The 19,478-nt window shown below is 29.3% G+C and overlaps 1 protein-coding gene across 1 annotated transcript in view; it reads right to left on the bottom strand.

The window, feature by feature from the left end:
• LOC142350798 (uncharacterized) overlaps positions 1-19,478 on the bottom strand; it is a 175,871-nt gene that overhangs the window by 134,396 nt on the left and 21,997 nt on the right. The window lies entirely within an intron of this gene.

Genomic DNA, 19,478 nt, shown 5'->3' with positions numbered 1-19,478 from the left:
GGTTCAATTCCTGTAACGAGCAGTTACAAACGTACAGTTGTTTTCTAAACTATTTAAATCCTGCTGGCTAAACAAAATCAAAAACTGTAAAAAAAAATGTTAATGCATATTATACAATCAAGCAGAAAATTACCTCGAACCAGGTTTGGGATATTGTTTTGCTTGCTAATATTCGTGATCTGGCAGTAGTGGGAAAAAGGTGCTATTCCGCCACTTCCTAATCGGAAGATAACTAAATACCACCTTTTTCCCACTACTCTATATATCTACTACTTGCTTATACCCCCCACTTTATTTACTACTATATATTAGCTCTATATTCAATCAAAAATCAATCAAAATCAAAAAATCAATCAAAATCAATCATTATTTTGTGAATTACTCTAAGAGTTATTTTCACTCTTTATTTTTTCCAAATCTGGTATTAATTAAGAAAAAAAGTCTAAATCTAAAATTAAAATCAATAAAAACCAAAACTACATGACAGATAAATTAAAAGAAGAAGAATTAGCTTCTTGAATATTATACTTATAAACATGCTCTCTGAATTGATTTCTAGTATGAACATATCCATATCTATGAAGATAAATACAAAGTCTACATTTCCTATTTCTAAATCTATATAGTGATATATGTTTATAAACATTACGCATACTACAAACTAGATATTGATCAGGATCAGAATAATGATATCCCAAATGTTCTATATAATCTTTCACTTTAACCATAATTTCACATACATAACAAGAATATTCTAATTCTTTACAATTGTTACAACATTCTTTCCAAGGTTTATTTATACACTTATTGCATTTCATTTTCGAAAAATTATTTTTTGATTATTTCCCTAAATAAATACATCATGTCTCAATCAACTAATACTAGTGTCATAAACATGTGCGATTTCTGTAATCTATTCTTTGAATCAAGAAGGGTTTATACAGGCATCAGTCATATGATCTCAAACATAAGGAATCATTGGAGAAAATGTTCTGCAGAAGAATGGAGTCTGCAGAAGAAGAAATTTCGGAGAGGGTGTATAATTCGGATGAAGATGATTATATTATTAGAACTAAGACCAAAACTAAGGATATTATTAAAACTAAGAAAATTATTAAATCTGGAACTGAAACTGAAACTAAAACTGAACCATGCTGGGTTTGTGGCGATAAATTTAAAAATCAGATAGGTCTACAAACTCACATGAATAAACGCTGGAGAGAAAACGTTGTCTTAAACGATAATTATAATATTAAATCAAGCTTTAATCAAAGGCAGTTATAATTTACTAAATGTAATGGTAGTTTTATCAAGGATATTAATGAACCAGTAGATTACATATTAGACGAATTTAAACCATTTAAATTATTTAAATATCAAGTTACTGCCAATTGCTTATATAAGAAGAGAGACTCAGAAGAATAAAAGACTACTAATATAAACTTTAGAACCGATGAATATATGGATAAAGATCATCGACTGAATCTAAACTATTGGCTTGATCATGTTACAGAAACGTATGAGGGTTACGGCTACGATTATGGGTTTATTGGAATAAAAGACATGCAAATAAATATAGAAAGGACAAAACCATCATTAGGATCTTATACTGAACTGCCACCAGGTCTAAGAGATAAAACAAAAGCGATTTTAAATATTAGAAATAATAAATTTAACTGTCTACGATTATGCATTACAGCTGCATTGCATCCTGTAACTGAACATGCAACTAGAGAAAATAATTATATTAATAATCTAGTCGATGACTGGGAATATAATCAAATTGCATATGATTATATAACAAAAATCCAAAACAAATATAATATCGATATTTTGTTTTACCGACCTACGGTCGTGCTTCAACACAGGCCTACTCAAGAAAGTAACATAGCAAAAGTAGAATGCTAAGAGAAATGTTCTAACTTTGTAAAAGGTAGACATAATGTAAGAAAACTGGTATAGAATGAACACTGTGCCCTAGTAAAAATGTAGAAGTATTACTAGAAAGACATAACACCAAACATGCAAAGTTTTTGTTTTGTGATAATTGTACCTATTGGTTTAGTTCTCAACATAAATATGAAACCCATGAATGCTCTGTCCAAATCAAACCAAAGATTGTTTGCCCTAAGTTGAAACAAATTAAATTCAAGAATCAACATAGACAACAAGAAGTGAACAATGTTATATTTAGTGATATTGAATGTTACATGAAAGGATCAGATGAAAAAATTGGTAGCAATATATATAAGACATCTGAACATGTACGTATTGCTATTGGCTATAGTTGGCATAGCAAAGATGAAGTGCTTAGCAAAGATGAAGTATATAACAGATCATACTTTGGTCCAGACTGCATCAAAGATTATGTTAGAGATTTAATAGAAACAGAAACAAAACATAGTATTAAGATAAACAAAGCAATGATATTTACAGAAGAAGATAAATTGTTTCATGATGCTAATGATATATGCCACATTTGTAATAAAAACTGTGTTAATGAAGTTAGAGATCACTGTCATCAGACATGTAGAAATAGAGGTCCAGCATGTAAAATTTGTAACTTGAAATATAAACATCAAAACTTCATTCCAGTAATATTTCATAATGGAAAAGGCTATGACTTCAATCTATTATTTAATGAGATATTTCAACAAAATAATAGCAGGAGAAGAATTGATATATTACCTAGTACTAATGGTAAAGCTAGAATGTTTAAAGTGGGTATATTAAAGTTTATAGATAGTTACAGTTTCTTGACAATGTCTCTTGATAAATTGGCAAAGGTTTACAACATAAAAAATAAAACATTATATCCTTATGAATACTTTAAGGATGAGAAGAGCTATAATAATAAACTGGGCAACCTATCAATTCAAGACTTTAGATCATCACTAACAACTAAGTTACCAACTCAAGATGAAGTAGATGATTTTAATAATTCTAATAGTAAAAAAACAGGTAAAGAATTAACATTAGAATATATGGAAAATGATATATTCATATTAGGACAGTGCTTCAATCTAATTGTTAAGTTAAACACGAATACGCATAAACTCAATCCTCTACATCATATTAGTCTACCAAGCTACAGCTTCGATTGTTTCTAAAACTAAGCAAAGTTGAATTAGACACAAAACAAGATGAGCAAATACTAAAAGACTTCATTAATGCAATGAGACGTGGCATATGTGGTGTTATGGGTTATAGGTATATTAGAAGTCAAAGTCAGTGTCAAAGGTCTATGGCGAAGCATGACTGAAGGTCCATCTGGTACATCGATGCCAATAGCTTATACGGTTATGCACTAAAGCAAAAGGTACCATGTAAAGATTTTGAGTACTCCAATACAACTCTAGATGAAGTATTAAATACTTCAGATGATAGTGATTATGGCTATTGGCTTATCTGTGATTTAAAATATACTAATGAATGTAAAGAGAGAACTAGCAACTTCCAACTAGTACCACATGGAAGAGAAGTAGAGAATAAGGAACTGGGATACAAACAAAGACCTTCAACTTCTTCCAAAAGCAAGAAACTAATATTAGATCAGAATAATAAATATGAATACCCAATACACTATCGGATGTTAAATTTTGTTGTTAAGATGGGTATAAAGGTTACTAAAGTCCAGAGAATAATTAAATTTAAACGAGATTATATAATTAGAGACTACATTGAACCTAAAACTAAAATGAGAGCTGAAGCTAAAACTGAACCTGAGAAAGATATATTTAAGTTAATGAATAATTCATTGTTTGGTAAAAGTTGTGAGAATCCATTTAAGTATCTAAAAGCTAAGATTCTAACCGATGATTATGAAATACTTAAAGCTGTTACTAAACCAACATGTAAAGATGTAATTAGATATGAAAACTACACTCTATTAGAATTCTATAGAACGGAAACACAATATGGTAAGCCGATTTATTTAGGATCTACAGTACAAGAGCTCAGTAAGCTTCATATGTATAAATTCTTTTATAATGTATTAAATCCCTCGCTTAAAGATCTAATGTTACACTTCATGTACACGGATAGCTTCGTGTTAAGCTTTAGGGAGGGAATGTCGACAATGAGCACATGGATCTGAGTAATCTAGATAAACCAATAAAAACTAATAACGAGATACCGGGCAAATTTAAACACGAATTAGGTAGTAAGGTTATAGAAGAATTCGTGGTATTAACACCCAAAACATATATTATAAAGAACTATGGGGCAAAAAAGAAAGGAATAAAGAAAAAAAGTAATGGAAAGCACGAAGAATATTATAGTGCTCTAATAGATAATAAGGAAAAGATAGTAGAGGAAAGCAGGATTCAAAAAGTAGGAAGTTGTATGGCCACAATTAGGATAAGTAAAAGAAGTTTAAGTAATTTTGATGATAAAAGATCTTATTTAATTAATATAAGAAGTTATCCCCTAGATGAGAACATGTATCTGTTCAAAAGAGATCTTATAAATAAAATTTGCAAACAGACTTTGTCTGTGGCAAGCCAAGCAGGTTGGGGAAGGGCAAGCCTTGTTGCACCAAACAAGGCCGAAGGCCCTTCCCTGATTAATAATACTACTTTAGAGCTATTAATAAAATTAGGGTTAGAGATAAATAAAGAATCATTAGAAGCACTAATCTGGGAACCAGCTCCACTGATAAATAATATTAAAGAATTAACAATTAAGGAAGACAGAAAGTTTATTGAATCCGCTATTAGATTACATAATAACCTACCTACTTAATATAATAGTATTTTTATTTATATAAAAAATGACTAAACTATATACACTTATAGAGTTAAGCTATCTAGAAAAACAAAACAGAAAGAATGGAAGATAAATTAAAACAACAAGAATATCATGGTGAATTAAAAGAGTTATTTGATCCCTTAACTAAAACTTTAAATACTAATAGTGAAATACTACAAGCCCACCAAACACAAACAATGGAAGCAACCGGTGAAAACACTTCTCGGATTGGTGAAACTGCTAAGCAGATCCAGGAAGCTGGTTCCCAGATCGGTGAAACCGGTTTACGGATAGAAGACAACACAACTGCATTGAAAGCTTTAGAGTTCTCCCCCGTTCAACAAAGCGGGTTCTCTGTCAGAGAGCCTATCACATTACCAGGTCGAGAGGGTAAGTTGTTTAAACTAAGTAACCTGATGCTTGATATTCTAGCAGATATGAGAAAAGAAACGAATATTCAATTACGATTAGTCCCATTCGATGCAAATGAAAATGAGTTTACAATTAATAATGTTCCCACTCGTACAACACCAAGTGGTATAAAACTAAGAAATAACAACTATGATTTCACTAAAGGTTTCTTTATGTTTATCACTAATAAAAATGTGACAGAAGGAGACATAAAAGGCGATGAAAACAAAATAAAACGATTTCTAAGGGATATCGGTTATAAAAAAAGAGGAGATACTAAAAGTAATAGATCGAAAGTTATAAGAAGATTATCAATTAGTATCGCATGACCGAGAAGAGATTCCTTTAGTAGTGAATCCACTGTTTATGATACTAATGAAGATGAAGAGGTTAAAGCCAGCGGTCTTACTAATACTGACCCCAACAGTTTAATAGAAAGACTAGAATTATTAATACTGGAAACAAAAGCTGGTCATGATGGCTTTTATGATGAAATGCTAGATATATCTAAGCAACTATTATCTATGAATATTATTAATCAAGAGCAACTAGATAATTTCGTTTTTAACCATGGTAAAAAAAATGAAAACATGACTTCGTCCATGAGCAAGCTCACAACTTTGTTGATAGGTGAAACCATGACTACGTCCATAAAAAGTGTGGATAAACAACAACAACAACAACAACAACAACAACAACAACAACAACAACAACAACAACTAGCTAAAGAAGTATTTAGCCCTCAAATAACAAAGTTTAGAAGAGAAAGAATAATACCATTATATAAAGATGAAACATGGTCAGCTGATTTAATTGATAAGTCATCTCTAAGTAAATGCAATAATAATTATAATTTTATATTAACTGTTATAGATATATTCGCAAAATATACATGGGCTATTCCTTTAAGGAATAAATCTGGTTTATCGTTAACTAACGGTTTCAAAATAGTATTAGATGAACATCCACAAGGTGACTCTGAAAATCCACAAGGTGGCTCTGAACCTAGAAAACCAGAAAAGTTATGGTTAGATAGAAGTAGTGAGTTTTACAATAAAACATTTAAATCTTTACTTAAAGAATATGAGACAAAATTATATTCTACATACAGTGATTTAAAGGCTGTGTTTATAGAGATGTTCAATAGAACATTATTACAAATAATTAATAAATCAATGTTCATCAATGGTGATGGTAATTGGGTAAAAATACTAAATGATGCAGTCATAACATATAACAAAAACATTCATTCGACGATTAATATGACATCAGTTGATGCTTCTAATAATCCCGATACGGTTAAAAACTTATCCATTTATAGGAATATTAAACCTAAACTTAAATTTGGTGATTATGTTAGAAATGCAGATAAGCGTAATATCTTCTCTAAGGGATAAACTTCTAATTGGAATAGAAAGTTGTTTAAAGTTAATGCAGTTCTAAAAACACAACCACGAACATATAAAATAGAAGATATTAATGGAGAGATAATAGAAGGTAAATATTATGAACAGGAACTATTAAAAGCCGAGTTTGACTTTGAAGCTAATAATAAAGTTTTAGAATCATTAAAAATAGACCTCCGGTCCTACGCCGGCAAGCTGGATTTATTTCTTAATATAAATAATGACAAGAAATAGATTTAACCAAGCGAAACATCATATGGGGAATGGAAACAACTTAACACTAAGTCATGCTCGTTGGTTATTCCTAGAAGATAATGATAATATTGACATGAAATATTTCTATAAAATTACGAATGTACATCCTCCTACAGATGAAAAAGATGTTGTTAATAAAGAGTATTGTGACAATAACTTATTATCATCTGATAATAAAGTAGACATTTTAAGTAAAAACATAACTGAACTAGGAAAAAGTAAATTTGAAGAAGTTGCAATTGGTCAACTAAATGCAAACATTATTGGTTTACCATCATCTATAACCAATGGAGATACTGTATGGATTGATGGTGATACAGTTGAACTAGTTTCTCATAACGCATCTAATATATCTACAACGGCCAGTAAGTTGTCTGAAATTGAAACTAATATTGTTCTTATTTGTAACAAAGTTTCAGCTGATACCATTTCTAAATAAAATGAACTAAAAGTAGAGTTTGATAACAAAAAGTTTAATCAGTCAATTACTAATATTCAATTGGGTGATGCATGTGTTGATAGATGGAGGAGTTTAAGAGAAAACCATATATTAATGATGAAGATAGTTATAAAATATATAATGGCCATATTATTAGAAGGTAGGCTACTAGACAAAAATGATCAAAAAAGACTTGAGAATCATTATGAGTTTAAAAAAGATGATATTATGAAAGATATTGAGAGTTATTTTACCGCTGAAAATGAGTCAACCAACAGCACCGAGTGAGAGATTACTATATCCAGATTTGTTATCAGTATCAGAACGATTAAAAAACGAAAGGATTCAAGCCAATAATAAATTTAACAACAATATTAACATTATAAAAGATATTCGAAATTATTATGAAACTGAAACTAATAACTATAATAAGAAGTTAAGTAGATATAAAATTATATTAACGCAGCTGAGATAACAAAAATACTATTATCATCAATAGCAACAACATCAACAGCAACATCAGTTGCATTAACAGGTATAGGATTACCTTATTCTATACCAACAGCTTTTGCTACAGCAACTGTTTGTGGTTCATTATCAAAAACAATTAATACTAAAATAAGAAATAAAATTATAAAGTATTCATAAATGTATATTTTAAGTAAACAGTTTATTGATAAGTATAATATACTATATACTAAATCAATGAAAGATAATAAAATAGATAATGATGAATATAATGAATTAGTCAAGGTATATGAGGATTATACCACCACTATTCACACTAATAACCCTTCTAGTCAAAACTAATGCATGCTACATGACATATGCAACTGCAACACTAAATTTAAAATTAAGTTGTATTGGTTGTGGGCCTATATGATCATTTTGTTATCTAGTATCAAATACATATACTCTATAACTACGTTTGAACGTTCTACGATTTATATACGGTTTATTATTATGAGGTAATCCAATATAATCTTCATTAAAATTAACAATCTCTTTAAAAGCCTCAGTATAATTATTAGTGCCATAATTAGTAATCATTCTATCCTCGGGATAAAACTCACTACCAATCTTACAATCACACTCAGTAACATTCATTATATGAAATGTACTTGCATCATGAGTTTGTTCATTAACATTACTATTCTCAAAAGCAATTATTATATATTGCGGTCTTTCCACACCACTTTCCATACCTAGATCAAACATGAAGTTAGTAGCATTGGGTACATTCTTATAGAATGTCTTTATTTCATAATAGCTAAAGTCCACATTATTCTTTTTACTTAAACCCTTTTGCACAATAATTCTATTATCATTACTAGGATCAATACTAGGCACACACACTGATATATCTCTAATATCTATATTACCATCATTAGCATTTTCACCAGGATTAGCATTAAATCTAAATAGAGCTCTATCGTTATTATTTCTTTTTAATATTAGTTTAAATCCTAAACCATATATAATCTTTTCTAAATCATTTACGAAACCAAATAGATCACTCATCTTAATCATCATATACATATGACCTCGTTCTGCGGCAATATGGTCTCCTTTAAGTTGACTATATCTATTACTTTGATTTCTAACAAAATCACTCTCATCTTCATCATCAGTGCTAGTTAATATTTTATACATCAAAAGATTAGGATGACAATGATCTATATATTCAATAGTCCTACCACCACTAGTTTCAAGTTTAATTGAACTAAACAATGCCATCATACCATAATTAACTAATCTGATATTAGCATCATTAGCGAATACACCACCAGCATCATCTGATACAACAAACTCTATCTCTAGATACGAATCATGTAAATTTAAATGATTCTCTTCTCTATTGAGTATGATATTAATATTAGTATTGGTTGTATTCATTGTTGCCAGATTATTTGGTTTATATTTTATAATCTTACTTTTGTGTATATCATTATTATAACCATAAGTTGTATCCAAATTGAAATCCATTTTTATAAGATAAAAAATGACAGACAACTTAATTCTTTATGAACTACAAAAGATACATGAATCCCTAACTAAAACTAAATAAGAACATACACTTAACTGTAGAATGATAAAGCCAACAGAAAAGTTTAACTTTAGTGAACCTATATTTAATACAACAAAATTTGGTTTAATTAGATTATCAGTTTATAATTCGGTGTTTAATCTGAATAGAGGGAATAATCAATTCTTATATAGTGATGGTGAAACATTGGCGAAGCCCCATAACAAAGCAACTACACCAGGGGCATATGAATTAACTGAAATAGCAGAATTAATAAAAGAAGAAACTAATGTTAATGTTATAGTAGAACCCGATAAGAATACAATGAAATGTTTAATGGAAACAAAACAAGGTGCAATTAGTTTTGATGTAGAACACCCAATAGCCTCATTACTAGGATTTAGAAAAGCAGTTTATAAACGAGGTAAATATATATCTCAGAAAATTGTTGATATTATGGGTTTTGGTACTATTAACATTCATTGTAATGTGATATCTGGTGTTAAAGATAATGGAAATAACACAGACATACTATATACTTTTACTCTAACAGAACCACCGGGTTACTTGATAAATATTATACCAACTAATATCTTGTATCAAAATGTAACTAAAGATAGAATAGAATATATAGAGTTTCATATTAAAGATGAGCATGGAAGACCTATAGACTTTAATGGCGATGTATTGAGTTTTACTTTACATTGCATTTAGAATATATTTATCTGCGACGCAGGTTCCCTGATAGTTAATGATATGGTTATCTGCGAAGCAGTTTCACTGATAGTTCAATCTCTATCTATAATAATAGGCATGGACACAGAAATAATTTAACTATAAAACTCTCCGATCCCAATTAATTCTTAGTTTACCATTAATATTTTTATTTTTAGTTATATCAATGACAATGTGATTATAAGGCTCTTTGCATACCTTATTACAAATATTAGCAAAATCATTATAACTAACTTCAACATTATTAAAGAAACAACTTTATATATTCAATAGTCCAACCACCACTAGTTTCAAGTTTAATTGAACTAAACAATGCCATCATACCATAATTAACTAATCTGATATTAGCATCTTTAGCGAATACACCACCAACATCATCTGATACAACAAACTCTATCTCTAGATACGAATCATGTAAAATTAAAAGATTCTGTTCTCTATTGAGTATGATTTAATATTAGTATTGGTTGTATTCATTCTTGCCAGATTATTTGGTTTATATTCTATAATCTTACTTTTGTGTATATCATTATTATAACCATAAGTTGTATCCAAATTAAAATCCATCTTTATGAGATAAAAAATGACAGACAACTTAATTCTTTATGAACTACAAAAGATACATGAAACCCTAACTAAAACTAAATAAGAACATACACTTAACTGTAGAATGATAAAGCCAACAAAAAAGTTTAACTTTAGTGAACCTATACTTAATACAACAAAATTTGGTTTAATTAGATTATCAGTTTATAATTCGGTGTTTAATCTGAATAGAGGGAATAATCAATTCTTATATAGTGATGGTGAAACATGGGCGAAGCCTCATAACAAAGCAAATACACCAGGGGCATGTGAATTAACTGAAATAGCAGAATTAATAAAAGAAGAAACTAATGTTAATGTTATAATAGAACCCGATAAGAATACAATGAAATGTTTAATGGAAACAAAACAAGGTGCAATTAGTTTTGATGTAGAACACCCAATAGCCTCATTACTAGGATTTAGAAAAGCTGTTTATAATTGAGGTAAATATATATCTCAGAAAATTGTTGATATTATGGGTTTTAGTACTATTAACATTCATTGTAATGTGATATCTGGTGTTAAAGATAATGGAAATAACACAGACATACTATATACTTTTACTCTAACAGAACCACCGGGTTACTTGATAAATATTATACCAACTAATATCTTGTATCAAAATGTAACTAAAGATAGAATAGAATATAAAGAGTTTCATATTAAAGATGAGCATGGACGACCTATAGACTTTAATGGCGATGTATTGAGTTTTACTTTACATTTGATTTAGAATATATTTATCTGCGAAGCAGGTTCCCTGATAGTTAATGATATGGTTATCTGCGAAGCAGTTTCACTGATAGTTCAATCACTATCTATAATAATAGGCATGGACACAGAAATAATTTAACTATGAAACTCTCCGATCCCAATTAATTCTTAGTTTACCATTAATATTTTTATTTTTAGTTATATCAATGACAATGTAATTACAAGGCTCTTTCCATACCTTATTACATATATTAGCAAAATCATTATAACTAATTTCAACATTATTAAAGAAATCTTGATATATCGATGCGAGGACTTTACCTCTTTGTTCAAATAAAATAAATAGATTACAATTCACTCTGTCTATCCAGAGAGAACAAGTTTTGATTAAGATATATAATATTGCAATTATTATGTCTGTCTACCTCTATAAAAGTATTCATTAATAACTGGTTCTTTGGCTCTAACATAATCGATCATCATTAGTTTCTTAAAGTCTTTGGGTAGTTTATCAGGATAGGGTAAATCTTTTATATCTTTAATAAATTCCATAATTGCTTTATCGTCAACAGAGTTGCAATTTCGTCAATCAGCAAAGCTGCTTCGTAGATTATAACTTTCTAATCCATTGTGTTGATCACCAATAGGACCAATGATGTATAGCTTATCAAAATATATACTAGCTAGAATTAGTTTTTTTTTCAATAAGAAGGTCTTACCACATTCACTAGGACCAGATCTTATACATCTTAAGTTATCTGGGAATGTAGCTTTAGTAATTATATTATCATCATTTAGCCAAGATTGTAGATCGTCACATATGTTTACAGAGATATTGCTAGTATTGTTAGTAGGACTATTATTGTTAGTAGGGCTATTATTATTAGTAGGGCTATTATTAGGTTTACCCTTTTGATGGGGCTTCGCCGATGTTTCACCATGTTTTTCATCAAATAGATATATAAACTTATCATTATTATCATCTGCGGAGCAGGTTGGCATGCCACGGACTCCGTCCTTTCCCTGGTTAGCAAAGCTACTTCGCAGATCATTATCAATTACTTTATTAATATCATTATCATTCTCAATGACATTTTTATTATCATTATCATTATGATTAACATTATCATTATCATTATCCTTATTAGTAAAGCTACTCCTTAGATCCTTATCCTTATCATTAACATTATCTTTAACACTATCATTATTTTTATCATTATCATTATCTTTAACATTATCCTTATCATTATCATTATCATTATCATTATCATTAACATTATCATTATCTGCGGAGCAATTTCCCTGATTAGCAAATCTACTTCGTAGATCTTTACTACAACCCAAACAAAAAGACTCATTATATATTTCAGGACATTTAACTTTATTAACTAGAATATTCAAAGCACTTTTAATTCTAAATCCTCTATCAATGAGATAGATCATATATAAACAATATGCCCCACAAAAAGATTCATCATATAGTTGTATTCTTTCATTAGAGCCTAGATCAAGATATTCTTCTAGGAATAATGGTGGGGTTTCTACACCAAAACTGTCAAAGTAATACACAGGACAACTTTGTCTTCTTATAACTAAAACCCAACGTGTACCTTCAGTTGTATGTAAATTTACAATAATGTTGGAGCGAGTTTCACTTGTGTTATCTGGAGTTTGATCTCTCATTACTATTTCAATTGGTGTTAGACTTATATCTTTACCTATATCTTTTATTCTGATATCACTCATAGCATTATTATCAATATTAAATTTAATATTGAACTCCTCAAAAGTTAGTATAAGCATTTTTTCTATATAAATTTTATATAAAAAAATGGATAAAGGAGGTATACTTTTTATTTTTATTATCATAATTGTCATTTTGTTTTTTATTTTATAATTCAATACCAAGTAAATATACGAAACTAGAAGAAAGCTTTGGTGGATTTATGAATAGGAGTCTAGTTAGATTTGAAAATGAAAAGTCACCATTACATACTATTGTTTACGGTGGAACTGGCACAGGGAAAACATTTTTTATTAGACAAAATTTAAAATTATACTTAGATCCACCAAGCGGTTACAATGATCAAAACTAAAACCAAGACCAAAACCAAAACCCAAACGAAGACCAAGCTAAAAATATAGTTATAGTGTGTAAAGATGACAGAGAATGGATAGATCCCGAGTCTAATAAGTTTTATACTGGGTTTAATAAATGTGATATAAATATGATAACAAAAAATAATATGCATAAAATTCAAAATTGTGTAATAGTTTTTGATGATATGGGTGATAGGTTAAATAAGGATATAGCTTATTATTTTACTGAAGGTAGACATTATAATACTCAAATGATTGTAATGTGTAATAAACCAACTCAAATAATTAATATGGCAAGAATGAGTTGTGATACTATTTTTTAACAACTTAAAATCGACCTGGTCTATTTAAAAACTTTAATGAGATATATTAAAGTGAAGATGATTTTAGTAAAATAATTAGAGAGTTAAATAGTAACCATTATAATCGTACAGATGGAATGTCAGATGAACTTCGTTATGGTATAATTAGATATAATAAGAAAGAAAATACTTTTTTTGTTGTTAATAGTAATAGAACAATGATATAGGTTTCAAGAGTTGGTTTCCTTGATTTAAAGCTCTTAGTTTAAAAGATGAATAAGAAAGAGAATATATAAATAAACGTATAGCATATATGAAACCACTCATGATAAATGCAACAGATAGAAATACCATTATTAATGATCATATATATATATATATATATATATATATATATATATATATATATAAATATATATATATATATATATATATATATATATATATATCATTAAATATCATTATCATATAAATATCATTATCATTATCTTTAACATTATCGTTATCATTATCATTATCATTATCATTAACATTATCATTATCTGCGGAGCAATTCCCCTGATTAGCAAATCTACTTCGTAGATCTTTACTACAACCCAAACAAAAAGACTCATTATAAGTTTTAGGACATTTAACTTGATTAACTAGAATATTCAAAGCACTTTTAATTCTAAATCCTCTATCAATGAGATAGATCATATATAAACAATAAGCCCCACAATAAGATTCATCATACTGTTGTATTCTTTCTTTAGAGCCTAGATCAAGATATTGTTCTTGGAATAATGGTGGGGTTTCTACACCAAAATGTCAAAGTAATACACAGGACCACCTTCTCTTCTTATAACTCAATTCCAATGTGTACCTTCAGTTGGATGTAAATTTACAATAATGTTGGAGTTAGTTTCACTTGTGTTATCTGGAGTTTGATCTCTCATTACTATTTCAATTGGTGTTAGACTCATATCTTTACCTATATCTTTTATTCTGATATCACTCATAGCCTTATTATCAATATTAAATTTATTACTGAACTCCTCAAAAGTTAGGATAAGCATTTTTTTTTATATATATAATTTTTATGTATAAAAATGGATAAAGGAGGTATACTTTTTATTTTTATTATCATAATTACCATTTTGTTTTTTATTTTATAATTCAATACCAAGTAAATATACGAAACTAGAAGAAAGCTTTGGTGGATTTATGAATAGGAGTCTAGTTAGATTTGAATATGAAAAGTCACCATTACATACTATTGTTTACGGTGGAACTGGCACAGGGAAAACATATTTTATTAGACAATATTTAAAATTATACTTAGATCCGCCAAGCGGTTACAATGATCAAAACCAAAACCAAGACCAAAACCAAAACCAAAACGAAGACCAAGCTAAAAATATAGTTATAGTGTGTAAAGATGACAGAGAATGGTTAGATCCCGAGTCTAATAAGTTTTATACTGGGTTTAATAAATGTGATATAAATATGATAACAAAAAATAATATGCATAAAATTCAAAATTGTGTAATAGTTTTTGATGATATGGGTGATAGGTTAAATAAGGATATAGCTTATTATTTTACTGAAGGTAGACATTATAATATTCAAATGATTGTAATTTGTCATAAACCAGCTCAAATAATTAATATGGCAAGAATGAGTTGTGATACTATTTATTTAACAACTTATAATGGACCTGATCTATTTAAAAACTTTAATGAGATATATAAATGTGAACATGATTTTAGTAAAATAATTAGAGAGTTAAATAGTAACCATTAAAATCGTACAGATGGAATGTCAGATGAACTTCGTTATGATATAATTAGATATAATAAGAAAGAAAATACTTTTTTTATTATTAATAGTAATAGAACAATGATATAGGATTCAAGAGTTGGTTTCCTTGATTTAAAGCTCTTAGTTTAAAAGATGAATAAGAAAGAGAAGATATAAATAAACGTATAGCATATATGACACCACTCATACTAAATGCAACAGATAGAAATACCATTAATAATGATAATTATCAGTTTTATTTTAATAAATTTCTTACTTTAAATAATATTAAAATTCAGAATGATGTTCTAACTAAAGAGATGGTTAAAGCAAAAGGTTTAATTGAATTATCAAATTTTTGTGGAATTATAAGTTGGGGTTTAGTTATATCTAATAATATTTATCCTGATTCAATAATAAATGCTGTTGGAGCCGTGGCAATGGATGCAATCAATATGTGTAATAGAGCAAACACTTTGGTTAACGTTGGATATGGAGAAGATCTGGCAAGCAGGTTGGGAAATGATTTTACTGATAGAGAAACATGGACAAAGCCCTATTTGCAAAGTGATTATACCGATGGTGAAACAGGGACAAGGTCCTATCTGGGAACCAGTTACACTGATCTAAAAAACAGTTTAGTTAATGGGGCACGTAAACTTGTTACACCCTTAGAAAGTCTACAAGAAGAATATATAAATGAAGAGATGGGAGTTTTGAATAGAAAGGGAGGAAAGTTTTTAACCAGACTATATGGAAATAACGGAGAATTTAGAGAAGAAATAATAAATTTTGTTAGAGATAAAAAAGAATTAGACCTTGAATTGATTTTAGATAAGAGATGTAAAACTAATACACTCAATACGTTAGGAAATAAATATTTAGCAGAATGTATCACATCTAAAGGTAATACTGAAGATGTAATTGAAATCATTGCTAAATATTATCTGCGAACGGACGAAGTCCGTGGCAAGCAAAGCGGTTACACCTATGGTGAAACAGGGACAAAGTCCTATCTGCGAAATGATTCAGTAAATATTATAGTTTACCTATTATAAATGCTTTTAAAATGTTTAGTGTGTAACTATAAATATGTAAACATTGCTGTTTTAAAATATCATTATGAATCATGTCATAAAGATAAAACTAATAAATGTATATGTGGTAATGTAATACTAAGTGGTAATTGTGCTAATAATTTTTCTCCATGGGGTTGTTCTTTAAAAAATGAATCTAGTTCTAGTCCTAGCTCTAGTTCTAGTTCTAGCTCTAGTTCTAGTTCTAATTCTGGTTCTAGTTCTATCTATGACTCTAACTCTAACTCAGACCCTAACCCTAACCCTAACCCTAACCCTAAACTTAATCCTAACCCTAACCTTAACCCTAACCTTAACCCCAACCCTAACCTTAACCTTAACCCTAACCCTAACCCTAACCTTAACCTTAAACCAGAAGTCTTAATTAGAAGTTGTAATAAATGTAGTTCTGTAAAACCGCTAACTGATTTTCATGAGAGTAAGTATACATGTAGAAGTTGTACTTCAGCTAAAGTTAATTGTCCATATTGTGCTTCTGTTGTGAGATATGATGGGATACGGGCTCTTGTAAAGAAACAACATCAAGATGTAGATATACCTAACGGGTTTAGTAGAAATGTGCTAAGCAGGTTCCCTGATTTGAGTGAGAAAATAATTAATCCTAGTTGGCGAAGCAAGACTGTAAGTCCTTTAGTTATTAGCCAAACTGAGGAAAGTTGTTGGTGTAACAAGACCGAAGGTCCTTCGTGTAAATACTATAATTTTGTATCATTTCTTATTAATAATGGGTAAATATAAAAAAAGTAAACTAAAATATAAATTTATTGAAGGGTATAGATAATTTGAAATAAAAGTATAAAACAATTTAAAAAAATATCAAAAGTGAGGGAATCACTCTTTGAAAGCGAAAAAGAGCCATCTTTCTACTGAGGGATCAGCCCGAATAAGAGTGAATCGCTCTTAAAGAGTGATTCGCTCTTAAAAGAGGGATTTCGCTCTTATTTTGAAATTTGCTTTATTTTTTTTCAATAAATTATTAAATTTTGCTATTACTTTGGGTTTTAGCTTAATTATGACTTGAACAAGTAATAAATAAAAACAAGGATCTTAATATTATATAAATATTTGCAAAATTTAAAGTTTATAAAAGAGTTAATCTAGTTTTTCTAATTCAAGTTATCCACGAAGTGGTTACATCAATTTTCGCAAGTTGGTTTTACGTGCTTTTTGCACGGTCTCACTAGTTTTATACTAGTATCTGGGATACGTCCACCGGAGTCGGTGGGAATAGAACCCGAACTATCCGTCTGATAATGGACAATTTCCAGTTTAACTCGAAACTAGTGGTTTGCACTAAGTGAGACAAGAAATGATAGATTTTGAATATAAAAAAAGTGAACATAGAGTAGTGAATAAAACAAGCTAATATATAGTATTGATTAAAATGTGGGGTATAAGCAAGTAGTAGATATATAGAGGGGAAAAGGCGGTATTTAGTCATCTTCCGATTAGAAAGTGGCGGAATAGCACCTTTTTCCCACTACTTCTGGCTGATATTAGTTGTGAACAAACAGAAATATCTTCACGCACAACTCAAATAACTAATTGTCAATGACTTTAATGGCTTCAATACTTCGTTAATTTCGTAAATTGTTTGAGATTTCTAGAGTGATTTGGCATTCGCTGTTTGGTTCTATGGCGTAGTCCAACCGAAGACATGATCTACTGTTATTTTGAGGACTTATTGGTAAATTTATCCAGAATTATTTGCCAAAAGGTAATGGTTTTTTATACTTTTGAATTTATTTGGTTTCAAAATGCTGATGGATTTCTGAGCTTCGTCTCATTTATTTCTATTTGTTGAAATCAATAACGATTCTCATCCGCATTGTAGTCAGAAAAAAGTAAGTTGTGTGGTTAAGGTAATCTTTAATAGTTTTTTGACCTTTTCACTAGGTGCTTTGAAGTTTGGATATGGAGCTTTGGTTGTAAAATTTGTTTTTGTTTTTGCTTTTTTTGTTGTTTGTTTTTTTTCGAGCTTTAATAATCGCAGATTTCGACTGCGGCATCTTGACTAATCTGATGCGACCTCTCATTATGTAATTCATTTACTATTTTGGGTTTCTGATCTTTATTTTGGTTCGAAAATCTAATTTGGACATCGTTTCCTTTGGTTGACAATTGAGTCAAAAATGTAGATGAACTCGAGTCGGAAAATTATGTGGAACGCACAATACCAAACCTCCGTTTGCGCCAATTTAAAGGAAATGAGGTCTATCGCAAAAGGAATCTAGTGAATTAAAACTTAAAAAACAAGGACTATTGGGAATTACTGAACAAATAGCTAATGCTGAAATCTGTTCTTCATTGCTTTAATATCAAATGAATTGCATTTTTTTTTCGTTCTTAAACAGATTAAAAAACACCAGAATAAATGGTTTTCATCCAATGACTTTTGAAAAATCGTAGTCTAGTTTCGCCCTATTTTTTTTTAAAGAACAGTTCAAGTATAAATAGCGATAATTTTTCGCGTAATAGCATCTCAAAATATTTAAAAAAACGGAGGCTTTTTCAAACCCCAGAATAAATTTGAGGAAATTAGGAAGATAAAAATGTGATATCTATTTCGGGTTTGCTATGAAATAAAACGATTTATACATTAAAAATAGCTTCAAAGATCCCATTTTTGTTGGCAGCAAAGTTTCATTAATAAAGAGTTTCATAGACAGTTTGTTATCATGAAGGAGCATTTCTGGTGCAAATTTTAGCAAAACATGCTTGATGTATTATACCTTGGTTAAAGAAAGGTAATTGATTGAATCTAACTTGACTACCAAATGTAACACATCACATGGGAAAGTTCAGATGCTCGAAAAAACAGAATTTGTCTCCGGAACATGTTCCGAAATTAGTAATCTCAGCTTTTGTTTTCCT

This window comes from Convolutriloba macropyga, chromosome 12, assembly GCF_964194025.1.
Source record: "Convolutriloba macropyga chromosome 12, txConMacr16.3, whole genome shotgun sequence".
Lineage (NCBI taxonomy): Eukaryota > Metazoa > Xenacoelomorpha > Acoela > Convolutidae > Convolutriloba > Convolutriloba macropyga.
Note: the sequence above shows the minus strand (reverse complement) of the source record. Positions and strands in the feature narration are given on the sequence as shown.